General features: G+C 41.4%; 1 protein-coding gene and 1 long non-coding RNA gene across 7 annotated transcripts in view; one reads left to right on the top strand and one right to left on the bottom strand.

Moving 5' to 3' along the window:
• The window catches only part of LDLRAD4 (low density lipoprotein receptor class A domain containing 4), a 290,118-nt gene that overhangs the window by 212,648 nt on the left and 53,464 nt on the right, over positions 1–24,006 (top strand). The window lies entirely within an intron of this gene.
• LOC138066006 (uncharacterized) lies at positions 3,228–22,303 on the bottom strand. Of its 3 annotated transcripts, XR_011139120.1 has the most exons (6): positions 22,182–22,303; positions 21,341–21,957; positions 17,884–18,044; positions 17,124–17,259; positions 15,065–15,175; positions 3,228–13,691 (listed from the first exon to the last, which is right to left on the bottom strand). It is a non-coding gene; the product is annotated as an uncharacterized lncRNA (long non-coding RNA). The 3 variants fall into 3 exon arrangements; XR_011139119.1 differs by having other exon boundaries at positions 3,228–15,175; XR_011139121.1 differs by lacking the exon at positions 17,884–18,044 and having other exon boundaries at positions 3,228–15,175.

The raw sequence follows: 24,006 nt of genomic DNA, 5'->3' as shown, positions 1-24,006 counted from the left end.
TTCCTGGGCTCGCCGCAGCTAAAATCTCGCCATCCTGGATCAGCCACTGGCTTGACCGGTTGCTGGGGAAGCCAAAACAACCGCTGTCTTTTGCAAGTGCTACCAGCTTAGCTCTGCCAGTGGACACATCTCTGCAGCCAGAGCGTATTGACTGGCAAGTCCATGGGAGCTGTCAATAAACTCCTTACGGCAGGTGTAACCTTCTCTCGAGCTCCGACCGGCTCAGCTCTTGGAGGGTCGCTGGGGATGAGCAGCAAATTTCCCAAGGTGAAAATTTCCTCCAGAGCTTCAGAAGGAGTTACTAAAAACAGTGCAACGCAGTAGGTGCCTCATCCAGTTTTCTGGGGCCCTTCCTAAGTGACTCGCTGTGCTTTGCTTGCTGCATGACAGATACAGAAGTCGAAATAAAACCCACTGCTCCTTCCTGCTGCTTTTGTCGCTGCCAAAGTCGGGCCCTGCTGGTGTGTGTGTGGCTGATGTCTGTGTGCATCTGCAGCCTCATTTTAAGGGACGTCCATGTTTTCCTCTAGCCATTTCATTGTGGAGTCGGTTGCAAAGGAAGACTAGGTTAGCTAACCTTCTGCTTTTTGTTAATTGTCTGGAGATGTATCAGCCCAGTGAAATCTTGTTTTGGGAAGCTTAATGCAGTTTTAATGGAAGATTTGTTCCATTCCCTGAAGCTTATTTTCTGTTTGTTTGTTTCTCGTTTCTGTAGAACAATTTTTAAACTGAATGAACAAAAGTGTTGCAAAGCTTAGCAAGTTTGGGAAAAGTCTGGGGAACATTAAAAACAAATGGGAAGCAAGAGCTTAACCGAAATCTAGAACAGAAATGGACTACAAGTCTCCTGTGAGTTGCCTGGCTTGCTTTCCAACTCTTAAATTGTTTCCATGCAGCAAATTTAGCAGGGATAGATGCAACAGACGTTGGTTGGGAGTCCCCAGGAATTTTTCTTATTATTATAACTATTTTTAATTTCCATCTTAGATAGGAAAAGCATGCTTTTTGTTGTTTACAGTGTGGCGTGGTAGCAGCTTTGAAGAGAAGATGCTTCCGAGAGCATGAAAAGAATACTCCTATCTATATTTGCTAAAGCTAAGCAGACCCCTCTCCTGCGGGAAGAATGCTGTTTCCGTTCATCCTTGGCGATACAGCCCTCCCTGTGCTGCTCTTCACTTCCCTCTCTGGCATGGCTCTTGCCACCAGTCTCAGCCGCTCTCTTGGCTGGAGACGTTCTGCTGCTCTTTGCAGTGATATCCTAACAAAACACTGCGCGAACCATACCGGTCTCCTCCCTGGAAAAACAAACAAACGAAAACCAACAAAAAACTTCCAAGTGAGAAATGGGTCTGAGTGCTTTTATCTCTTCGCGTCTTCCTCTGTGCCTTCCCTTTTAAATTAAAACACACATCTTGATCTTCTATCTTACTTGGAAATGGAAGTCTGAAGGAGTGGTGGTGGGGGGAGTGGAGAAATAATGATGAAGGAAGAGATAAATGTAGCAAAGGTGGAAGTGATAGTTTATTCATGGTGTTACATCCCTGTTATCTTGATCTGGCCTACTTGATGACTGTGTTTTCCCATCCAAGCTCCTTTGATGAGTGTTGATAGTTCTCTCCCACTGCTGTGGCCCTGGCCCTGTCCTCTGGCCCTGCTTCCCCCACAGCGAGCATCCGCAGTGTATATGTCGTGTATATTATATTTCACATGGATGGGAGTAGAAGAGGCAAAAAATAACCTTCCCTGGCATAGTAGGCAAACCGTCCATCTGTCTTCCACCGGCTCCCACATCTCCTGTTTCTGAAGTTGCTGCATCTATTTTGCAGCTAACTGCCAGGCTCCAGTTATTATGCTACAATAAACAACCACGAGAGGCTCTTCTCCTTCTTCTTATTTTTCCTTCTAGGAGCTGCACCATAGGGTCAACGTATTTCTGAAGCTCAGCTGTTGTTCATTATTAGTCTTTGAATTAGGGAAATATGAGAGTTATATTGCTTTAGTTTTGCTGAGAGACTTTCAAAGCCAACGCGGGGATAGTTTTCTGTTCTTGCTGCCAGCTTCCTCGTGTTATTGAGGAAATCATTTAGGATTAGTTTTAAGGCAGAGTTGTTGGGATTTTTGTTTGTTTGTTTGTTTGTTTGTTTGTTTGTTTGTTTTTTGTCAAGTCTCTGATATCGCTAATGACAATTATTAAACTAGGTCTTGAGCCAGTCTCTTGGAATCATAATTAGTTTAAGAATCATGAGCTTTTAATAAACAGGTTATTTTCTTGAGCTTTTGCAGACTACTTCAACTTTTCAGGCTTTTCTGTTTAACCTCTGCAGGAAACCTTCTTTAAAGGAAGCTGATTCTCAGGTAATATGTTGTTTTCAAATGCTGTGACTTTAGATAAAGCATCATGAGACTTGCAATAAAATTGCAAGGGTTGGCAACAGAGAGTCTCTTATTCTGGAAGCTTTACAGTATTTTAAAGTGTTTTTGTGAGACATTTGCAGTGACACTTTTTTTTCCCCTTAATTCCTTCATTTGCAGTGGTTCACACAGCTTGCAACATGGCTCTGTCAAGGTTCACAGAGATTCCAGCTTCTTTCCTATGTGACCCAGACGTTCTGTCCCTTAAAATGTGCCAGACGGACAAGAGGTTACTTTGAGAAACAGTTTGCACTTTTCCCAGACTCTGCTGTTCAGCCTCTCTAACAAATATGTAGCTGAGGTAATGTCACTGTGGATAGTTATTTGTACATCTTTTCCAAAAGCCAAATTTTTAAGCCACTAAAATAAAGAAACTTTGTTGCAAACTCAGTTTTTCTGTTTTTCCTTCTGTCACTGCTTTAGGAACATTTATAGGGACTGTTTTACAGCTTAAAGAGTTCTTTGACTGAAGCAGAAACAAAGGACTTCCTCACCAATTTGGAAAGAATTTGTTTGAAGATTTTCTGACAGTAGCAAAGAAGTGCATTACTTTTTTTGCAGCTGAACATGCTTGTGTTTCCATTCATTTGCATTGAGAATAGTGTGAGTTACTCGGCAAATGCCATTTAAAATCAATTCATGCTTCTTTCTTTTAATGCACTTTTTATTAGCAAAATGAAACAAAATCCTCATCTTCTACATATCTTTTTCTAAGTTACAATGTAACATTAATGATTGCAAGATTCATAATTCTTTGCCTGTAATTTTCAGAACAAATACGTTAAACATTTACAGTAGTACAATATATTCTGCTCTAGTTCTCTATAACGTGCTTTAGGAGGCTTGTTACACATTTGAATCAGAGTAGTTGAGCCTGCAGAAAATTCATATGAAAACTTAGGAAAATGTAAGAGTTGCAGTTAAGGACCTATGAGAAGTTTTTTCCAGACTAAGGAGGAATTTGAGATGAATCAGATTATTCCCAGCTCCGTAATGGGAGTGGGTCTCCTACATCCCACCCAAGGGCCATGCACACAGAGCTGCTGCCTGCCCCAAAGAGTGCCTCATCCTTGCTTGGTGGAGCTTCCACCTTGAGCACAGGTATTTAGGAGCATCAGCAGATCAGAGCAGGGACTAGTTCTGTAGCCTAACGGGGAGGGCACTTGCTTCCCTAGTTAGGGAAGATGCGGGTTTGATTTTTTTCTCGAAAGCAGGCAGAGGGAGTTGTCCATACTCTGGGTGCTCACAGTTTGCTGGGCCTCGCTGTGCTGGGATGAGTTCAGGTTAGTTTACTTTCTCTGATTATTCTTTGCTTTTTCCCCCCCTACCATTGAGTTCCATTTAAAGGTGGAACACTTCTTATCTCTTTCGGGTTTGATAGTGTTTTATTGTTGTTATTGAAAGCTTGGTGCCTCTTATGTATTCTGCAATTAGAAAAATGAACAAAAACTCTGTAGAAACTGGAGTGCTGCACAGTAATGGAAACAGGGAAACAAGGGAAGGTAGGACAGTCAACAAAAGACACAAAAAGCCGGGCAGACGGCATGCCGTACAGCTGGTCAGAAGTCTGCAGTCCTCGCCTCAAGATGTTGATAGTCTATAGGGAAAAACCAGAAATGGAGCAACAGAGGGAGGGAGGAGAACAGAGACTGAAAAAGGTAAAGTGACTTTCTGAGAAACTCCCTGAAAGTTAACGCCAGAACCTCCCTACCTGAATCAACCATCCTGCCCTGAATTTAAGTCCTGTGCCGTACCCAAGAGCTGTCTATTTAAACTCAGAAGTATATTTGTACACAGCCAAAAACACAATTTTCGCAGTGACACAATACACCGCATAAACTGACGTCTCCTTTGTTAGTCACTTCTTGTGTAACCTTGATGGTATGGTCCTGGCTGAAGTACAGTGCTTAAACCTTCCCAGTGACTCTTGCCTACCCTAGATGGGTGGTGGAGTTAAAATGGCAGATGTATGTCAACTAATAACCTATATATTCTGTTTTTCAGCTATGTAATTAAAGGTGGAGTCAACATTTGGGATGAACGTGAGGTGTTCAGCCTCAGGAACAATAAACGCCAGAGACTAGTGGGAGAATAGTCTCAGGGGTGGGGAGGCAGTGGGGCTTGCCATGACCACCACTCTCAACTTGTGACGACCTCTCCTAGAGAGGGTCCCATAGGAGCTCTTCTTGAAGAACACTGGATTACATGGCTACAGAAGACCCTTACTTTTAATAAAGATGAGGGAAATGGTAACTGATTTCGGTTTATACAAATTCGGTGCGACTCTTCAATGAACTGCAAGTTTGACAAAGTACAAGGTAGCCTGATGCTGTGAAAAAAAAAGTATTCTTTTTATTCAAGTTTCATTGGAGAGCACTTTTTTTGGACTATTTTAGGTTGATTTTCTGTCTCTCCCGTTTTTCTTTTTCTGTTGTTTTTTAGTTGAAAGTTGCCTTGGCATGCTATATATGCTACTGTATTGGCATTTCTTAGCTAAGCTCAAGGGAAGTTATAGAGGTGGTTGTCTCCTGAAGGCGTAACTCAGTGAGATAGGGGCTTCATCAGCAAAGCAAGTGCAAGAAACTTCTGACTCTCTGCATCAGTTTGCCACCACCTAGGTTTTGGAAATACGACTGTTGGTGGGGCCTAGTTGCTGAGCCATCGTTGAAATAGTCTATGTGGAAAAGGCCATTACAGAGCAAATAGTGGGTATTGTTAAGCGGAACAGCTTCACTGATCTGTTTTGTAGCATGGCACCAGAAGCAGTTGTGCTGACTAGCTGTGGTGTGCGTGCAGGTGAATGGGACCTTTTGAAGCCAGGCTCAATGCCATGACCAGCAACTTGTCAATGGACACCCATGTCAGCTACTCAGAAACCTGAATTAGTTTGAGCACTAACGGTGGGGAGTGCATTATGGAGATACTATAAGCCAACCAAGAAAGAATTACAGGCTTCTCTGACTAGTCCATCAGTTCTTATTTATTTCCCAAAGACAAAGTTTTCAACTGTGTCCTTTAAAGCCTTTCTGCTCTTTAGATAAACTCAGAACTAAAGCACTTTATGAAAGGTATTCCATCCTGGTTGAAAGCAGAAGATGGGTTTATGCTACAGGTTCTTAAATATATTTACAGTCTTTTTTGGGAGCTCAGTGGGAATTGTGCTGTGTTTATTTATCGGCTGCTTCAACAGCTGCTGGTTGAAATTAAAGGAAATCTATCAATCACCCTGATTTGCAGAAACATTATGAATTGCTTTGTGTTTTAATGAGTTGTAAGAAAGATACTATGAGTGAAGCCCAACACGTTAGTTATACTATGCCAGAAAAAATGCTTAGTGTGCAATATTCAGGTAATCAGTATCAATGGATCAACAGGTTCTTAAGGTATAAAAGTGTTTTGATGATTTTTCCTGATTTTTCTGTTTCCTTTTTGATTTCTTGGGGTTGGTCAAAGGGGCTAAAGACTGTGGTTTCCCGTTCAAGTCAATGGTGGTGATTTTCAGGTAGTGCCTTCCAGGCACTCCTTCCTGCCCTGAGCTATGTAGATACAGATGTTTTGCACAGTGAACAGTCAGCTATTTCAGGAAACCTATCTGGCTGAAAACTAACTTGGCTCTAATGCTCTCCCCCCACCCCCCACGTAACGGTCACTTCATGTACGCAGTAGTTTAAGCAGGTGCTTCTCCAGACTTCTGTTCTTTGGGAGCTTTAAGTTTTCAGTTGATTCTTTCAGGTTGATCTTTGAAAGAAATAGAGATGAACTCGGCAAAAAAGGTTTTTGTGTGAGTCCCTCTGCCTGCAGATAGTATGCAACGTGGGCAGCCCTATGCAAAGCAGAGAGACCTGCTTCTGAATCCCTGCCTGTATTCCCTCGCCACACTAGTGATCCTTCAGCACTTTGCCCATACCTTTTCTCTTTGCTAGGAGCCTTCTGCTTTGACTCCTCTCCTCCTCTGAAGTGGCCCGTGAGTCAAAAAGCATTAAAGCCCCCTTCAGGTGATGGGTTACTTGCCAACCATAGACTAAGTAGTGTCCAAACTTGAAGGATCAGTTTGCCAGCAGCTCTTTCTCTGTGGTTATATCCACCTGAACAGACAGTCCTTGCAGTTGTTGATAGGTACAACTGTCGTCACATGCAGAACATACCTGCTCTCTCAGGGCGCTGTAGAGCTGAGGTCAGGGCACCAGGCTTTTCTGAAAAATGGGCTGAGAAGTGCAGGGAAAATTGTTGGATACATATAAGTACCTATTAACAAGCAGAATTTGTAGGTCACACAGGCAGCTAGCCAAATCATAATGTGTGTGAGAATGTGTGTGTAATTATGTTGTTTCAAAAGATGAGCTAGCTCTGTAGGGCAGGGACTTTCCCTGCATCATATTTCATTTTTATTCTCCACATAAAAATATATTGTTGGAATTCACTCAGCTTCTACAGTGTATTGTAGTTTTCCATTGCGTGTAAGGATAGATGAGCAGTAGTGTCACAGTTGGCGAATAGAAGTAATTCTTCTGCTATGTTTTGTCCTGATCCTCATGAGGAGAACGTGGTGTTGAGTTTCAGCTGTCAAGCTTTGAGAAGGGTGAAATTCAAGTAGAGAAAGTTCTGAATGATGAGAGATTTTAGCATATGTAACTTTGGAGAAAAGATCGAGAAAATTGTCTTACTTAGTCTACACAAAAGAAGACCGAAGGGGATATAAGTCTTTGGTATGCAAAATGTTATTATTTGAGTAACGGTGATCAGTAGTCCTCCATAGTTTCTGGAGGAAGGAGGAGTCAATTTTATATGCTATAGAGATGATATAGGCTAAATGTCTGCAAGACATTGCTAAGATGGTGCAACATTGTAACTGTCTGCCTAGGAAGGCTAATGAAGTCTCCTCAAGGGGTTTTTAAGAACAGCTTAGATACCATCAGCCATTGGCAACCTGTGTGCGCTTGATCCTACCTTAGTGTAGGAGGCTGGGCTGGCTAATCTCTGAATATCTTCAGCACCAGATTTCTATGATTATATGTATGAATAAAATAAAACTACAAGACTCTGTGGCTAAAATGGAGGACGTTGTCTGCTCTCCAAATGTAATTTTATCTCTGTGCTTGGTCTTGCTCCACCTTTGGCCACGTGTGCTTGCCATCTCCCTTACTAGTTCTTGTACTAGGCTGTAACGCTTACCCAACAGCAAAGAACCCAGAAAGGAAGAAGGATGACTTTCATGTAATTTATTCAACTCACATAGCCATTTAGTAGATTTAATGCAAACATATTATAGTGGCGATAGCATATACTGATGTACTCTGTCAGGAATGTTGATTAATAGGCAGAGCAGGATACAGGACCAAGTCTTCTGAAATTTTCTCCAGCTCTACTAATAGCTTGGGGAAGTCACTCAGCAATTTAATCTTGTTTCTCATCTGTCAAATAAAAATAGTTCCCTAAGTTGGGAGAACTGTTGTGCAGCACCTTAGAATAAAGTTTTAAGGGTAGGTGAAAGTCTGAAAATACTAAAAAAAAATTTTATAGGTCACAACAGCATTTTCTGGTAATTGTAGTACAAAATTAATTTGAGCTGACACCATTTCTCATCTCTATATACCAAAATAATTTGTCTCCTGTGAATGTAGAAGCTAGAGTCAAGGAATCTACTCAGAGAGGAATTTCTTAGACATTTATCACATTGAATTCAGCCCATATTTTCTTCCTTTTATTCCAACCTTATAAGGAGAGAATTAGTATTTTCCCAACTATTTTTGGAGCTGTTTACAGTCAAAAGGAATTGAATACTGTGGAAATGCTGCAAAGATTTGTACATTTGAAAAATGCAGACCATAATCAGGAGATTGCGATCGTGCTGTCTTTCTCCTACCCAGAGAACTGGAGAGTTCAGAGCCATGTGAACTGTAAACACACTCTGTCATCCTTCCTTAGGCTCTAGCAACAACATGAAAGCCCTGATTGGTGGTTTTGGCACATTTTACTGAAACCTCGTTGATGTAGAACCTACCAGGCCAAAGAAGTAAACATCTTTTGATCCTGTATAGCTCCGATTGGAACAGAAGTCTGGAATACAAATAGGAGTTCAGGTTGGTTTTAGGAGTAGCACTTGGCAGCCCATGCGGAAAAGTGTTCTGCATCCCTCCGCAGCACTGATTGGCTGTGTACTTGTAAGATGTGTCTTGTAAACACATCTGATGAAGTGTAGGCCTCCTCTTGGACAGCAGTAGTGTTTACGTATGGGTAATTGAACCTGGTCCCCAAGGGATTTTGAAACAAAGAAGTAAGGCTGACCCTCATACATAAACAGTTGCGTGGAGTACAGCAAGATACACTGAACTGCTGTTGGTGGCTACGTGCTCTTCTTTAACTGTATGCTTGTACAGTGTTTTATGTATGGTTTGGCCAGTATTGTACAGAAATTCTGGACTGTAATTTGAAGTTGATGGTGCTCACGATTGTACTGGAATTTCAGTGTCCGATTCTTTGTGAATTTAATATCCAATTTGTGGTGCGAGATTATAGTAACCAGCTCCTGCAATCTGCCGACAAGTCATGTGTTGATTTGCATTTTCTTTAAAACGCACCTCCCAAAGACTACTATTATAGAAGTACTTACGAATTTTGGGTTCACTGTAAAAAAATGTTAACTTCTAGCTCTCTCAGTTGCAAAGAAAAGTTTAAACACGTGATCCCTAAAGGCTCTGAAAGCGGATAAAATTAAAGGATGTAAGAATAGTTAAGCTCTCCTGGTATAAGCATTGCCATAACTTCTGAATAGTTTAAAGTGGGGACTCATGTCATGTTGACTGATTGCATATAATATTCATTTGTTGAATATCCCTCTGTGTGTTTAGTTGTGCTTTTATTCAGTGCCAGTGTCTAGACCTGAAATGAATGACTATTCCAGGCTCTGGGCATTTTTTTTCCAGTGATGACAGCATATTCAAGCATAGACAAAAATATTAATAACAGAAATCTTTTTTCTCCCTAATCTTACCGACAGTGCCTCTAAATATGCAGTAACTGTTTTGCTGTCTTTAGATTTTTTTGATCAGGTTTAAAAATATAGTTAGTGGGCTGCTTACCCCTACTCTGCATTCTTTACTGAAAGGTGCTGACCAGAATGAATTGTTAGTGTAATCGCCGTAGAGTCATGCCTGTTCTCCGTACCAAGAAAGTCTTTTGTCATAACTGTTCTTGAAATACAATTAATCCCTATCTGGATTTTCCAGTTAGTAGTTTGCATTTATGGTGAACACTAGGAAATCCTATCCGCTCTGAGAACTCTCGAAGACTACAATGAGAGAGAGTCAGTCCCACAGTAGACACAATATGCAGTTTTAAGGATCTCCTACGGAATTTTCTCAGTAAAATTTAATAAAAGGTTTACAACTTTGAACTAACAGGACGTAAGATTGTTGACAAACCTAAGCAAACCCAGTCAAAAGCCTCTTTTAGTTTTGATAATTTGTAATTAAACAGCCTAACAGCCTCTCTTCTTAACAGGAGTTCTAATTTAATCGATTTTTTGCCACTTTTCTATTTGGGAGAGAAATCAGAAACATTTATTATGTGTAATGAACCTACAAATATCAAGATGTAATTTGAATTTTAAAATTATTTTAATTTAGTAGCATCCTTTCAATAGTTCTTTTGCGTATCTATTAATATGCCATTATTAACTTGATAATTTTTTCCGAGTCCGTTAAAATGCCATTGTTAACTTGATAATTTCTATGCAAGCAACATTTCCTGTTCAAAAAAAGAAAAAAAAAGTTGAACACAGTTGCTATGTAGCTGGATTTCTTAGCAGGCAAGCGCAAACGTGGTAATATACCAAAGGGGCTACCCTGCTTTTAATGTAAGGAGGTCTCTAGACAACGCTTCACTACGGGGTGTAGACATGCTGTTAGAGGATCACGTTTCCATAAAACAACAGAAGCTTAAGTTAGTACATTAGGTTTGCTAAAACATGTTTGCTTCCACCTCTTAATCTTGTTTTCATTGGATACAATCAAATACTCCATCATTCAAATAACAAAGTGTGCCAGCTAGTAATTGTGTCTGCAATTTTCAGGCTGTAATTGTGTGAGCATATGCAAAATTACGAGCGAGGAAAAAGTAACGTGGTTAAGTTGAGGCTGAAGATTGGGCTTATTATTACATGCACATGCTGTTTGTGACAGGCAGGGGGGAAAGACAGGAGTCCTCCCTGGGAAGGAAGAAGCCAGTATGGTGTTGTCATTGCTCTTTCATGTGCTTTGCCAGTAGACTTAAAAGGGACTTTTTAAAAAAAATCTTTTTCCTATTAGTTTTATTTTAGAGACAGTGACAGAAGTGATTTGAGAACAAATTCAGATATAAGAGCAGTAACGATATTAAGGCTTTCCTTCTGCATAGGAGTTAATGTTCAAGAGCTGAAGTGAGGAGACTGAAAAATAGGTAAAACAAAATCTCAAAGCAAGAAAATAATCTTACTGCTCACTAGTATTGCAGCGAGTCCGTAGCATGAGGCCTTTGTCACGCAGTTGTTCATGGGAATAGTGGGGTCAGCAGCAGACCCTTCTCATCATCCCTCGCAGAGAAGGGAGGTGTGTTTTTTGGGATACTCTGAAAAGGAGAATAAAACCATCCTTTTCCCACACATTTCAACCTGTATATGTTTCTGATCCAAAAACCATGGACGTTTTTCTTTTCTTTTAGGGTGAAGGGAGTGAATTTTCTAAACACAAACACCCCTTTCTTCCCTCAGTCTTTTCCATCCTGACTGTAAGTCCCTGCACAAAGCCATGCTACCTTTCAAATGGAAGAAATGGGATGCTCTTTCCTGATGAGCCTGATCCGGGCTGCTTTGGAGCTGGGCAAAAGGGCTGTTTTGGAGGGATGAGAAGTTTTTTCTCCCCCAGGCCTCAACACACCAGCTTTGTGATGCTCCTAGCCTGGGAGTTAGTCGCTGAGCTAAAGTCTTTGACTCCATGCACAGCAGCACTGCTTATTCACTGGGATGGTCAATTTGGGTCTAGTTTTAGGATGTGAGTGAGCATTGCTTCTTTCAGCTGTCTGTATCTTTTGTATAACCCCAGACCTCTTTCCTCTGAGGAAAGTCTGAGCTGACCAGGAAACCTAAGTGGAAAAGGTTTCTGAGATTTGTAGTTTCTTAATATCAGTTATAGTAATGCTTGGTTTAGATTGCAAGAAAATCCAGCCTAGAAGGCTCAGTTATTGCAGAATAAATCTCTGGAGTTTAATTTTATTTGCATGCCACATTCCTTAAAGTGAATAAAAAATGCAAGTTTTGAAATGTTTTAGATGGAATTTTCCCAAGCCTCAACAAAATGTGTGATCTCATTGTTCATAACGTGTTTTGTTAAATTCTGTATTTGGCCTATGCATGACAATGTTTGCCACTCTTACTTCTCATAGCTATGTTGAGTCTACATATACGTTCATTCTTTCAAAGACTTTTTCCTCGTCCTGGCTTGTTAGGGCAGACAATATATTTTACACAGTTACAGCAAACTGGTTTGGAAAGGATTCTCTGTTGTGACGGTCTTGATCTTTACCGATTTCTCTGGAAGAACATCTAAAAATAGTCTTTGTATTGAAATGCATATTTTGCATTTTGCCCTACACAAAGATGATACATTTATTTGGATGCTGGCATAGTCTATTTTGACTTCTACCTGATTCCCTGATGATCTTTAGCCTGATTCTCTCCTGCGCTGCTTTGTGTTGCCTCAGCAGTAGCCATTGGCTTGTGTTTTTAATCTTTGGGAGCCGCTCCTCTGTTATTCCTCCCTCACAAATAACCTCTTGAGCGTGGAGCCCATTACAGAAGGTACAGGGCAAGCACATGCCGCGGTGTGCTGTTTGGCCTGAAAAGGATGCAATCTAAAAATGAGCTTGAATGATGTCTAGACAAGACTGTAAGTATTTAGTACCTTCAGAGTGCTTTGCATCTTCAAAGCACTCTACAAACATTAACTGATTAACATAACTGCGCCATCTGTTTTGATGTTTACGTTTTGTGCAGGCAAGATTCCTGCTTTGCTTTATTACCTCTTGCAGGTACGTGGCAGTCATTATTATGGCCCTTTAGAGGGTGGTAAAGTCAGGTCCCCGCTTGTCTGCAGTAACATTTTTGCCTTAAAACTGCAGCCCGTGCTATTGGGGCCGCTTCTCTGATCTGGCTGCGATGCTTGGGATTATTTCCCTCCGAAATTTCAGCCTGCAGATATTGTTCCCAGGGCTGCCGGAGGCTGCTGCCTCTCCTGTCCCTTCGCTGCGCGACTTTACCGTTTTCTGCCCGGCCGCCGACAGGCAGCGACGCATCCCGCCGCGCGTGAACTTCTGCCCCGAACGCTCCTGGGCACAGGGCTGAAACATCAGTGAGGGCAGGCAAAGAGGAAGAAACCACCTCAAGAGTCGAAGAAGGCAAGGTCTGCCTCTAGTTGACTTTGGGCAAGAGGTTGTTTTTCTCTCTGGTGCTCTAGCTACGTATCCTCTGCCTTCATGCACAGCTACCAGAAATGTCATTTTCCTTCTTCTTCTTCCAACCTGATAATTGAGGTTCTGTGTAACTGAGGGGCTTGTACTAATTAAATCAGTGTTAATTTTTCATTTCAGTTTAAATTTCTTCCTAATAGATTGATGCTAAATCTGTTGTAGGACTGATTTAAACCAAAAGAATATTAGCATCGGCAGCCTTGGGAGTTGAAAAGTCTCAAAGCCAAAACATGTTATTTTTTCTCTCCCTTGATTCCCCCCCCGCTTTTAAACTCCTTCCTATTTCTGTGTCTGCTGCCTGAGTGATGTTTCAGGTTGATTGCACAACCTAAAACTATCTTCATTTTCAGGTTGCCACTTTGTTTTGCAGATAAACCCTACAGAAACCGTGTTCTATTGACAGTAATGAGAGATGAGCAACGTTTTGATTAGGGGAAAATTCATAAGACATTCATCAGACATTTCATAAGAGAGTCCTAAGAAAAATGGATCATAAGAGACGGCAGTGTTGCAGTGTGCTGGCAGCCTTTTGCATCAGTTAAGGAGTAATTATTTGAAATCTGAACTTGGTTTCAATTGTGCCATGCCATCTTGTGGGAATCGGCTTTAGCTGAGAGGAGGCATGGCTGCCTGTTAAGTGGCGAGGGAAGGCCTGCTGTAGTTGCACCTGATTTCTGAATTGCGCTGTACGGAGAAGCAGACATCACACGCGGCCCCAGAAGAAGCTCTTTGACAATCTCGGTGTCTGGCATGGTTCACACCATGGCTTCAGATGTGACCTAAAGGCATTTGCAAGGAGGATCTTTATAATAAAGACCATAATGAATGTCCAAGAACCTTGCACAGACAAATTTGCAGTTAATAAACCAACAAAGCTGGGACATTAGGATATAAATGCAGTGACAAGACAGACTTGGACAGACTGAGAAGATGGGTGTGGCTCTCCTGAGGGTTGGTGTTGTTTTTTTTTCTCCTTTTTTTGCTTACTCACTTCTAGTAGGGACATTTTGTTATGCTTACAGGCTAGGATATAGAGATGGTGAGCAGAACTCTGACAAAATGGAAGTCTCCTTTGACAAAGTAACGTTGGAAGAGCTGTCAGCCGATGCTGAACAGGCTGAGAGTGGAAGCCTTTACAGAAGGGTTGAGCATTTCAGAAAAGATACACCTACGTGCAACCATGCCTATTGGATTAGTTGAGAAAATCCCTATGTCCTGTATTATCCCTGGAGTCAGATGAGATGATCGCAGTTGTTCCCATCTGACTTTGAAGTATTCGAGCAGAGTCAAGTGTGGCTGCGTGCCGGCAGGCGCAGGCGAGCTCTGGCCCCTGTGGTACCTGCCCGGAGCATCGGGAGAATGCCAGGTGAGAGAAACCAGAGCCTGGGCTGCAACGTGCTGGATGCATTTGGCTTGACCTTCAGTCATTTGGTGCTCTCCACTAATAGCGCTCTATATGTGTATGTAAAATAGCACGTAGATACAATTATTTAGCATGCTGGGTACTTTTTTGAATGTACAGCTTTGCCTTGCTTTTTGGCTAGTTGTCTGACGCTAAGGTCTTACATCGCAAGGCAGAGGCTCTTGCTCACTGGAGCAGCAGACGTCTGCAAAGAGCCTTAAGCGCTGGTGCTCTTTTTAATAAATTCTCCTCTTATTACTCCTATTTCCTCCTAAAGTTTCCTCCTGTTGTTTTAGTTTCCTCCTGTTGTTTTAGTTTCTTTCACATATTTGCTGTAGCCCTTCATTTGGTTACTCTGAGAAGGAAGTGTGAAGCAAGAGAATTTCAAATTTTGCTATGGAGTTATTTGCGGCCAGTTTTACAAGACGGTGGAGCACCTCCTGTAAACTGCTGAATATCATTCGCTCAAATGGAATGAATTATATTGAAAAAATGCAGCATTCTGTAGACTTTGCCTTTCAATATACAATCCTACAGCACTCAGAATGAATTTTGCATCTGACAAACTAGGCAGAGATGAATTGTAAGCCTATACTCCTTGTGATTGCCCTTATTAGTCCAAACTTTTTTTTCCTCCCACAGAAAAGAACATACTCAATAGCATTTTTGTCTCCTGTGAAGGAAAGTGTTTCATATACTCCCATGTAACTACTTTGATCATCTTAAGATATTGTTCTTTCATCTTTTTACCTCGTTATTGATGCTTTCTGTACCTCATCTGCAGGACTTCTGCCTTTTCAGTCCTAATCTTGTCTTCCCTCCTAATTTTTGGGGGTTGAAACTGCAGTATCTTCGGTTAGACTGTAATGAGGTCCCACACAGGGAGTCGAAAAAAAAAAAAAAAAGAAGAAATTTTAAGGTAATTTTGGAACGAATTCTGCTTTATTCCATAAAGTAATGTTGATATGCAATTGATGGCCTAACACTTCACATTAGTGAAAAAAAGGGGAAGGGGTTTATCTTACTGCAGTAACATGATCAAGTTTTTGAAAGTCTGTAAAATATGAAAAATATTTGCATGCAGAGCACAGAGGGAGGCACTGTGCAAGCATCTAATTGCAGCACTCCCTGCTGACTGTTTTTAATGTGTGTTGGTTTTATTAAGCATTCTTAATAAAAAGTTAGAGTTTTGCGTAGGCAAAAAGCCATAATAGAAACAGCAGTCTTATTCCTGAGATTACTGAAGTGCATACAGTTGGAAAAACCTGTCTGGATGCAGGAAGCTAGGTGAATTTGTCCCATCTGTGGAAAACGATAATGAATTGGTTTTGTGGTTCTGAATTGGCTGGCTCACCTTTTCTGTGTGTGCATATGTATGTATATATGTATCTTGAAGTTTTGGTTTCACAGGTTATAGTATGCATGGCATATGAGGGATGAAATGTGTGTGACAAAATGCAGATCCATATGGCACGGTGTTGTAACATTCTGTACTTTCAGGCAGTTTCAAGGAACTGTGTCTGGAGAAGCGGCAAGGGAATCTACCAGTGACTTCTCACCACAAGTGACTTTTCTAGAACGGATTTACAAGATTTACAGGTCTTTAATGATGTGACATTTCTGGTTAGGGAGAAGTTACTGCAGACCATTATTAGCTGTTTTAGTAGCTCCTTCTGACCTCTTCACAGTTATACTCTGACTCTAGCCAGCACTGCGGCAACCTGAAGTTGTGCCTTTACTAAGGACAGTCATTAGCAATGAAATAGTTTTACACTCTTTAGCGCTTAGCTCAGATAGTTTTCAGTGGCGCACATGGAGCAAGATGCAGTATTGTACAGATTTATCAGCTCTCACTTTCAATGACTTTTAAAATGCATTCCTGGCTTTGTCCTCCTAATTAACGTTTCCATTCCCACTTGGGGCTCTGAAACCTTTGTGCTGTGCTACATGATGACCTGCTCGTTCTACACAAACCTCCTGGTGCAGTTCTTGCAACAGACTAAATATTTCGCTTAAGGTAATTACCTAACTTCAAAGGAACTTTCATAGGAAAGTAATAATATCAAAAAGAGCCCATATGCTATGAATAAGATATAAAATTCCACATTAAAGATGTGTATATATTACAGGAATCTTCAGAACGGTGTGAGATATAATTAGGACCTTCTTCTGAGGCATAAAATTCTCAGTAATACGTGCTAATCTTATTTGCTTGAAATGAGATGGGAATGTACCTATCAAGACATCTTTTGAAATACTTGAATTCTTTACTTCCGACTTTCCAGTCATACTTGTCTGATTTGATATTTTTTCCTCATCATTTTTCCATCCTGCGAGGTTTATTTGTGAATAAGCTTTCTCCTCTACTTAGGCAAAATCAGAGGAATGAAATCTCAGTAAGATAATTAGGATTTTAGTGAAATGAAAAAAAGCTTTCTAAGAAGAGAGGAAGAAGTAAGAATAAATAAGTTTTTCTGTGATTAAGCTATGTGGTCTTCACAGTGTATGTTGATTGCCTCACATCTCATGCTGTAGTTGAAGGTAAATCAGGTTATTCAAAGTAGTGCCATTACAGTTAAGGCCCTTTATCTAAAGTGTCTCATTCTTAAAACAAATAGATGTCTATTGGAAAAGAGTATTCTGATTAACAGACAACTCTTATGATGAGAAAGTTTTCTATTTGTGTCCTTGCTTCCCTCTTCTTTCTCCACGCCACAACAAATACAACCACAGTATTTGTTCAGAAGACATCTGCAAACATAATGCTTTAATGGCAATTAATTAGGTGCATAAAGGTTAATAGTTTTACCTCTTGATTACCTTCTCCTGTCTTTTTGGGTCGTGTTTCCTGGCGCACCTCTGTCTCTCGGTGTGCCAGAACGGTCTGCTCCCAGCGCCGGCCATGCAAGTTGCTCGAGGAGGAGGTGGCAAGGTATTGCTTTTGTCTGGAACAGAAACACTTTTGGTCTTTGATCTCTGGAATTTAAAGCAGCACTTTTGCATGGAAGGTTTCATTACTATTAACATTGTACAGATGGACAGACCGAGACAGAAAGGTCCAGTGACTCATAGAGCAAATCACTGATGTAGCAAGGACAGGACCGAGCTATCCTGCCATTTCAGTTTCCTGCAGTACCAATTACTGCTGTGTCTGATTCAGCCTACTGAACAGAAGACAGTTTGGAGCAGTTCTGCTTTGCGTATCGTTATATATCAGGACTTCTAAAATGTAGTCACTCAACAGAGCTTTGATTTTAGAAACACTTTGTTGTTTCAGTGATGTAGGAGGAAACAGAGTTTGGGAGGAGCTTGTATGTATGTGACCACTAATAACAGAATTTTATGCCTGCATGGTGATTTATCACGTGACATGTAACATACAGCGAAAAGAAAAAAATGTTACCTGAACTAGTGCTTATATTAGTTCCTCATTCTTTATAGTACTGTGGAAATATTTGCTCTTAAGGTAGGGTATAAAAGGTTGTGAAACGTTCTTCAGCTGTACTTGTCATAGCCATCTTTGTATCTAGCGGCTAAAATAAAATAAAATAAAACCAGAAGACACTCACTGCTTTCCTAATAATATACTCTACGCGAGTAGTAGTTCTAGGTGCCACATGAGTGATAAGTGTCCGTAACTGGGAGAGTCGGCTCACTCCAGCACTGTCACGACGTGGTGAAGCTCTGTTGTTGGATAGAGCTGGTGAAAATGTTCCAATGAAATATATTTCTGTTGAAAAAAATGATATGCAATCAAATGATCTGCCATGTTGACTGTAGCACAATTTATGGAAATGGAGAAGCTTCCTGGAGGAGACCTGCCTGATTCCTCCTAGGGTGCTTGCTTTCCTGTCTCCTCTGCAGATCGGGTGGTGACCCTCTGGGGACCTGCGCTTGCAGGACTCCCCTCTATCTTCTGGCCCTGGGTGCAAGCGGCAGCTTACTTGGGGCTGCATCGGAGCAGGAGGCCTCATGAGCTTAGGGCTCTGAGGTGCTTCCCAGGCATCTCAGAAGCCTGGTTTCTTCTCTCCCTCAGCCATTCAAGGGTGATTAGGGAAACACTGCTTCTTGGTGCTCCCATCTTCCTTGGAGTCAAGAAAGCAAGTTTATTTTGAAAACTCTAAATCTGACCCCTGTCATGAACACTGGTATTTCCAGAAATCCACCTCTGGTACCAAATAAGATAAGGTTTTTGGTATTTGGGATGACTGAAAAAATGTGCACAGAATTGAGCAGCTTTTTCTTTGAAGAAGTTTTTTTTAAGAGAAACTTGGACTCAGTTTTGTATGGAATTGAAATGGACTTTTAAGCAGAGTTTCACTTTGCTTGTCTAGTGTATGGTGTCATGAGATACTGTTTTCAAGTTGCCTCTTATTCCAATTGACTAGGTGTATGAGTGTAGTAGAACATCATTATTCTAACTTCAAAAAATGTGCTTAAATCCAGTTCCAGCATGTGTAAGAAGCAAAGAGAACTTGGTAAATAAATTGCTTCTATTATTTAACTAAAGGAAAGTAGTATGATCAGGTATATTTAGGATATGTGTGTTTTAAAGTTCCTCATAAATTTTTCCCTTCTGACTTGCTGGAACAAAACAAGAAAAAAAAAGTAATAGGTTGATATCACACAGACATAATAAATTAGTTCCCATAGCCGTTTTAATTTAGAAGGGTTCTTCTATCTGTGCATCACCATTGCATTGTTTACTAGGGGAAGAAGAAACAGTAATAAACAAACACAAAGACTTAGGGCTAGTGGCCGCCTGTGTGTCACTTAGCAACATCAATATTTTTGTGCACAAATAAAGGTCTCCTGCACAGTGTGTGCTGAAAGTGTGTGTGTGTGTGTGTGTGTGCGTGCGCGCGCGCCTCTCTGTAGAGCTGACCTTGTGCGCAGGAGGATCAGTGTGTTGGTGATTGGTCACTCCTTAATTTGGATGTCTAGACATTTCAGGCGGAGAGAGTGAAAGGCAGACATCTAAAGACGTGAGAGGAGATTCTAAGGGACAACAGGTCCTTAAAATAATTCTCCAGCAAACTGCAAATGTATTTTGTTCATTTTAAAAATATATGATGATAATGACTGAATGGAACACATGACTGAAGGATTGCTTTTTTGTTATTACTGTTAATTAGTCCACTTGGAAGTTTTCATGGCTGTGATGTAAATAGATAAGGCTTCCTTAGAGATTATCTGTAAGGGTGATGGAGTTAATATAATGAATGGTTTTCTGGCTTTGTGGAAATGTCTTTTCTTCATTTGCTGAGAATCAGAACATTCAGGAAAAAAATGAACTACATTTAAATGAAATATCAAATCTTAATGTATAATGTTTAAACTGTAGTCAGCAATATCATCTCATAGAGTATCCAGACGAAAAGGATATTACTGTCCACCATCTGTATTTTATTTAAAATCTCTCTATGGGCATGTGGAAGTGTGCATACCCATACGTGAGACGGGAACCCTCAATTCCCACTGATGCCGTTGGGCATTTAAGTGTTTCCAGGGCATTAGCCCTATATTTGCAGAACAATGGCATGCATGTAGGTTTATAGTGGCCCAAATTTTTGACTGTCCTCTTAAATGTATGTGCAAATAGGGCAGAGGATTGCTCAGTTAGCATTTGCATGGGTGTTTGTGTTAGGGATATTGGATATTTGTATAATGGGTTAGAATTTACCTTTTGGAAAAACTGTTTACATTGAGGACGCTGTACCTATTACCTTAGGAATATTTTTCTGTAATAATAAGATCTGGAATGTGACAGAGTTGGATGGAGCTATCAATATCCTTCAGAGATCTCTTTTAGTTTTGTTTTTAATCCTTTTGGTCATAAATCCCAGAAAAAAGCAACTAGTGCTTGAAGAGCAACCAGCATTCAGGAGCAGAGACTCTGCAGTACTACACCAACAAATCCTTTTGAAAAGAGTGTGAAACAAATACAATTTGATTGCAGTACTGGTATAATATTCCCAATATCAGAGTATTCCCACATGGGAATAGTTACAGTTGTATTACAGGGAAACTTCCATACCGCTGCAGATGTGTCTCTTCGTGACAGGCCACTATAAACTGTTTTGGTGAGAATCACACCTAAAATTGAATCAGGTATATTTGTGCAGAAACAACAGATGAACTTTTAGAGCTAATCTGTACAGGGAAGATTCCCAGTGTAGTGTTAGCAGAATGATTACCCTGTCATAGGTGTATTGATGTGACCCTCCCCACCACTAGAGTAGTTCATTTCGGAATAAAAGTCAGATTATTTTCGATAAATTTGCTTTAATTCTGTGAGGAAATTGCACGTCTAGAAGTTTCAGATATTCCCTCCTATGAGATTGTCCTGTTCCTTTCAATATTTCCTTTTTTCCTCCCCCTTTCCTACTGTTTGGCTCACATACTTCTAACGAACTATGTTGCTTACTGAATTCTGAATCAGAGAGAGCTGCCGTCCCTAAGCAGGACAGAGGACAGACCTGCGCAGATGTGTCGGGAGAGTAAGCCCCTGCACGGACACGCGATGGCAGAGCCCTCATGCTGCGGGGTGTTCGTGTTGTCGGTTTTGTCCCCGTTGCCCCTCCGGTAAACCTGTCCCATTGTAGAGGCAGGCCACAATTACTGTGTATCCCTTCCACTTTCCCTTCAGCAAAGTTTGTGTCCATGCAAATATTAGAATACATTCAGACCCCAAACCTAGTCTGACTACGCTGCTGCTGAAAATTCTCCTGGAAGCACCAAAAGGGCATGTAAAAACAGGGAAACAGGGAAGAAACCTTTAAATAAACAGCAGTGGGGCTCTCCTGCACTGGCCTGCCCTTTTTTTCTGTGCTAGTATGTTAAAATGTTTTATTTGCAATATTGCCGGCTAGTTCTCGCAATTTTATTGCATATCTCACTGTATTTTGTTTTTTCCTTCATGTGTCAACTCTGTGGCTCCAGCGATTATCTGAGAATTTCAGCTTTAATGAGAACAGCTAATGCAACAAAAAGTGAGACCTAATGGAAGGGGAAGATGATACTTACTTTAAAACCGATTCCAGTCACACTCGTTCTCTTACTGATTTCGCTCACACTCTCACACCCACATCCCACAAGCTCCAGGAGACGTTTGTCCAAGTGATCTAGCCAGGGTCAGTTATGTGCGACATGGAGGACGAGGGACGTCAGCTGTCAAGTCCTCATCATGTTGCTGGGATTCTGTCTGGTTGGTGATAACCTTCCAGTTTTTGGATAGATCTTTTATATCCTTTGGTAGTCAACCACGTTCCTATGGGATATCCTTGTGCTTCTGAATCTCGCTTTCCCTGACCCTGCAAGAATCTTAGTTTGCTGCCCGTTTTCTGCGTTTCCCCATTGTGGGTGTCTCTCTGGCTCCAGTCTGACATGGAGCCCGGTTGCTGTCCTCCTTTCCTCATAGTGCAGTCTTGGCTCATCTGTGCTGTGGACTTAGTGGAGCATAGGCCTTCCGGTCTTGATGCAAATGCCACGTTCCTCTGTATTTACCTGTTTGACTGCCGTCAAGCATGTCCATGATATTCAAAACAGGGCATTTTTGTAACCTTGCTCTGTTGTGTTTCCTGGTGCTTTCTGCCACAGACATTTGTATTCGTGCATTGTTCAGACCGATCTTAATATTTCTGCTACAAATATATAGAGAACAACCAAAACAAGATTATGATGGGGAATATTTAAGCCTGTATCTTTAAAAATTGCAAGTTAAGGTATCAGTTGTAACCTACATTTAATCTTAGTATTTTTGTAATGTTGTGAATTTGTATCTGACTGTCATTTGAGTCTGGCACGTCCATAATTTGGGTTGCCAGTACTGCAGCTAAAACTGGCTAACAGGACGTTAGGACATTACCTTTTCTTGTAGTCCAGACATATTTTCACAGAAAGTCGAGGCATCGCTAAGGGTCTCTGTAGGTTTCAACACAATCCAAATGACGCTGCTACCTTTAGGACAGCCTTTGAGCTCGCTGGCTCTGAAAACAATATATGAAGATTACTTATTTACAGCTGTATTGGCAAAGCTGTTTGAGCGGTTGTCACCTTGTGCAATCACTTTGTTCCCATCCCTGTGCTGCCTCCCGCGCTTTGCTGGCACTAGAGAGTTGCTTAAAATCTTTCTGACCCCGTTTGCGGTGTGGCTGCGCAAAGGCTGCAACTGCTACAGCAGGGTGGAAATGGCAAGACCGGGAATACCAAGGAGTTATTTGTCAGTCTGGCTGGGGGTTTTCTTATCTGTAACCCAGGGTGCATTACACCAAAAAGCAAGTACTGAGTACGTACCCAGCACCTGTACTGCAGTATCCTAATGTTCATGAGCATCCATTAAGGTCACTTATTTTGCAATCTTTATAGGCATATTGCTAGGTGTTATAGTATCCTCTGAGATGGTAGTGCTGAAATTTGAACTGATTGAAATGTGAAAGAGTTGTATTTTTTTAATGCTCTCCATGGCTTTATGTACACTTTGGCTAGATACATTATTTAGCTGGTTTAACCTGGGCATGTAACTGAGCTGTTTTTCTAGGTGGTTACCTTTAACATTTGTATGTTCCTGGTAGTTGAAGTTGTATTTTATGATAGTAGATAGTTATTATTTGCATACATTTAGTGAATATATAATATGTTCCCATATCAAGTCCTTTGACAAGGTATTATCTAAATGAGCTCCACAGAATTGTTTCAATTCCTATTCCTCCCTATTTTTTTCTTCTTGTCTGTAGTGTTCCCAGCAGTGCAGTAGCCAGGATTTGATTTCTGTCAGAAATGATACTGCTTCAGTCTCGTCTCTGTAAGTCTCCGCAGGGAGGTTAGAGGGTGGTTATCCTCCGGCTGGTCTGGACTTGGTCCAGCATTTGATGAGAATGCAAATCCCCCTGAAAGCAGATACCTTCTCTGCAGTGATATTGCCTTTATGCTGTGTGTGCTTCAGGAAGCTTATGATAAGTTTATATTTGCATTGAAATACTGTTCTTTTTTAAAGGTACCCAATCTTTTGCACTTCCAAAAGCTTAATAAATGTTCCTAATTCTTTTCTTTTTTCCTTTCAATAAGAGAAATGAGCGAGTATAATCTGACTCAGGGCCTTGCCACAGCAGTTTAGGAGATTATTGTTACAGCTTCGTGGGAACAAAAGTTTGATTGTCGAGGCTTTTGCTGTAGTTCAGCATATTAATTTTTGTGATTCGTGGACTCCAAACCTCCCTTGTTTTCTAAAGCATAGCGTGGGAGCATGAACTTAAGCAAGCTGGGCTTTCCCGTGCATCCGCGCTGCAGGAGTGAGTGGTCCAGGGATGGAAGCTTTGACCAGAGGGGTCACTGGCAATCCACGAGGTCGGTATGGGTGCCACTCACTTCGAATGGACGAAGCAGCTTTCAGAGCGGATGTGGTGCTGATCTCGGCCAGCATGAGCCCTGGAGCGAGGCTGGAAAGCCCAAAGCCAGTTTTGTGGCAGAAATTGCCCACCGCCCACTCGCGCAGGAGGGTCTGTGAGCGTTACCAGCAGCGATGGGCCAGCTGCTTGGGGGAGGAGCGCGGCGGATGGGGCAAAACGTGCTGACTCAGGGAATCCTGGCGGTGCTCCGCGGCCCTGCACCCGGGTGGCCGCCTGGTGAATTTATGGATGCTTAGCCTAATCCCCGACTCCGCATCTTGTTTCTGATCAAAAGCCGCACCGTGT

Source organism: Struthio camelus, chromosome 2 (assembly GCF_040807025.1).
Source record: "Struthio camelus isolate bStrCam1 chromosome 2, bStrCam1.hap1, whole genome shotgun sequence".
NCBI lineage: Eukaryota > Metazoa > Chordata > Aves > Struthioniformes > Struthionidae > Struthio > Struthio camelus.
The sequence above is the reverse complement of the archived record's forward strand: the minus strand, read 5'-3'. Positions and strand labels throughout refer to the sequence as shown.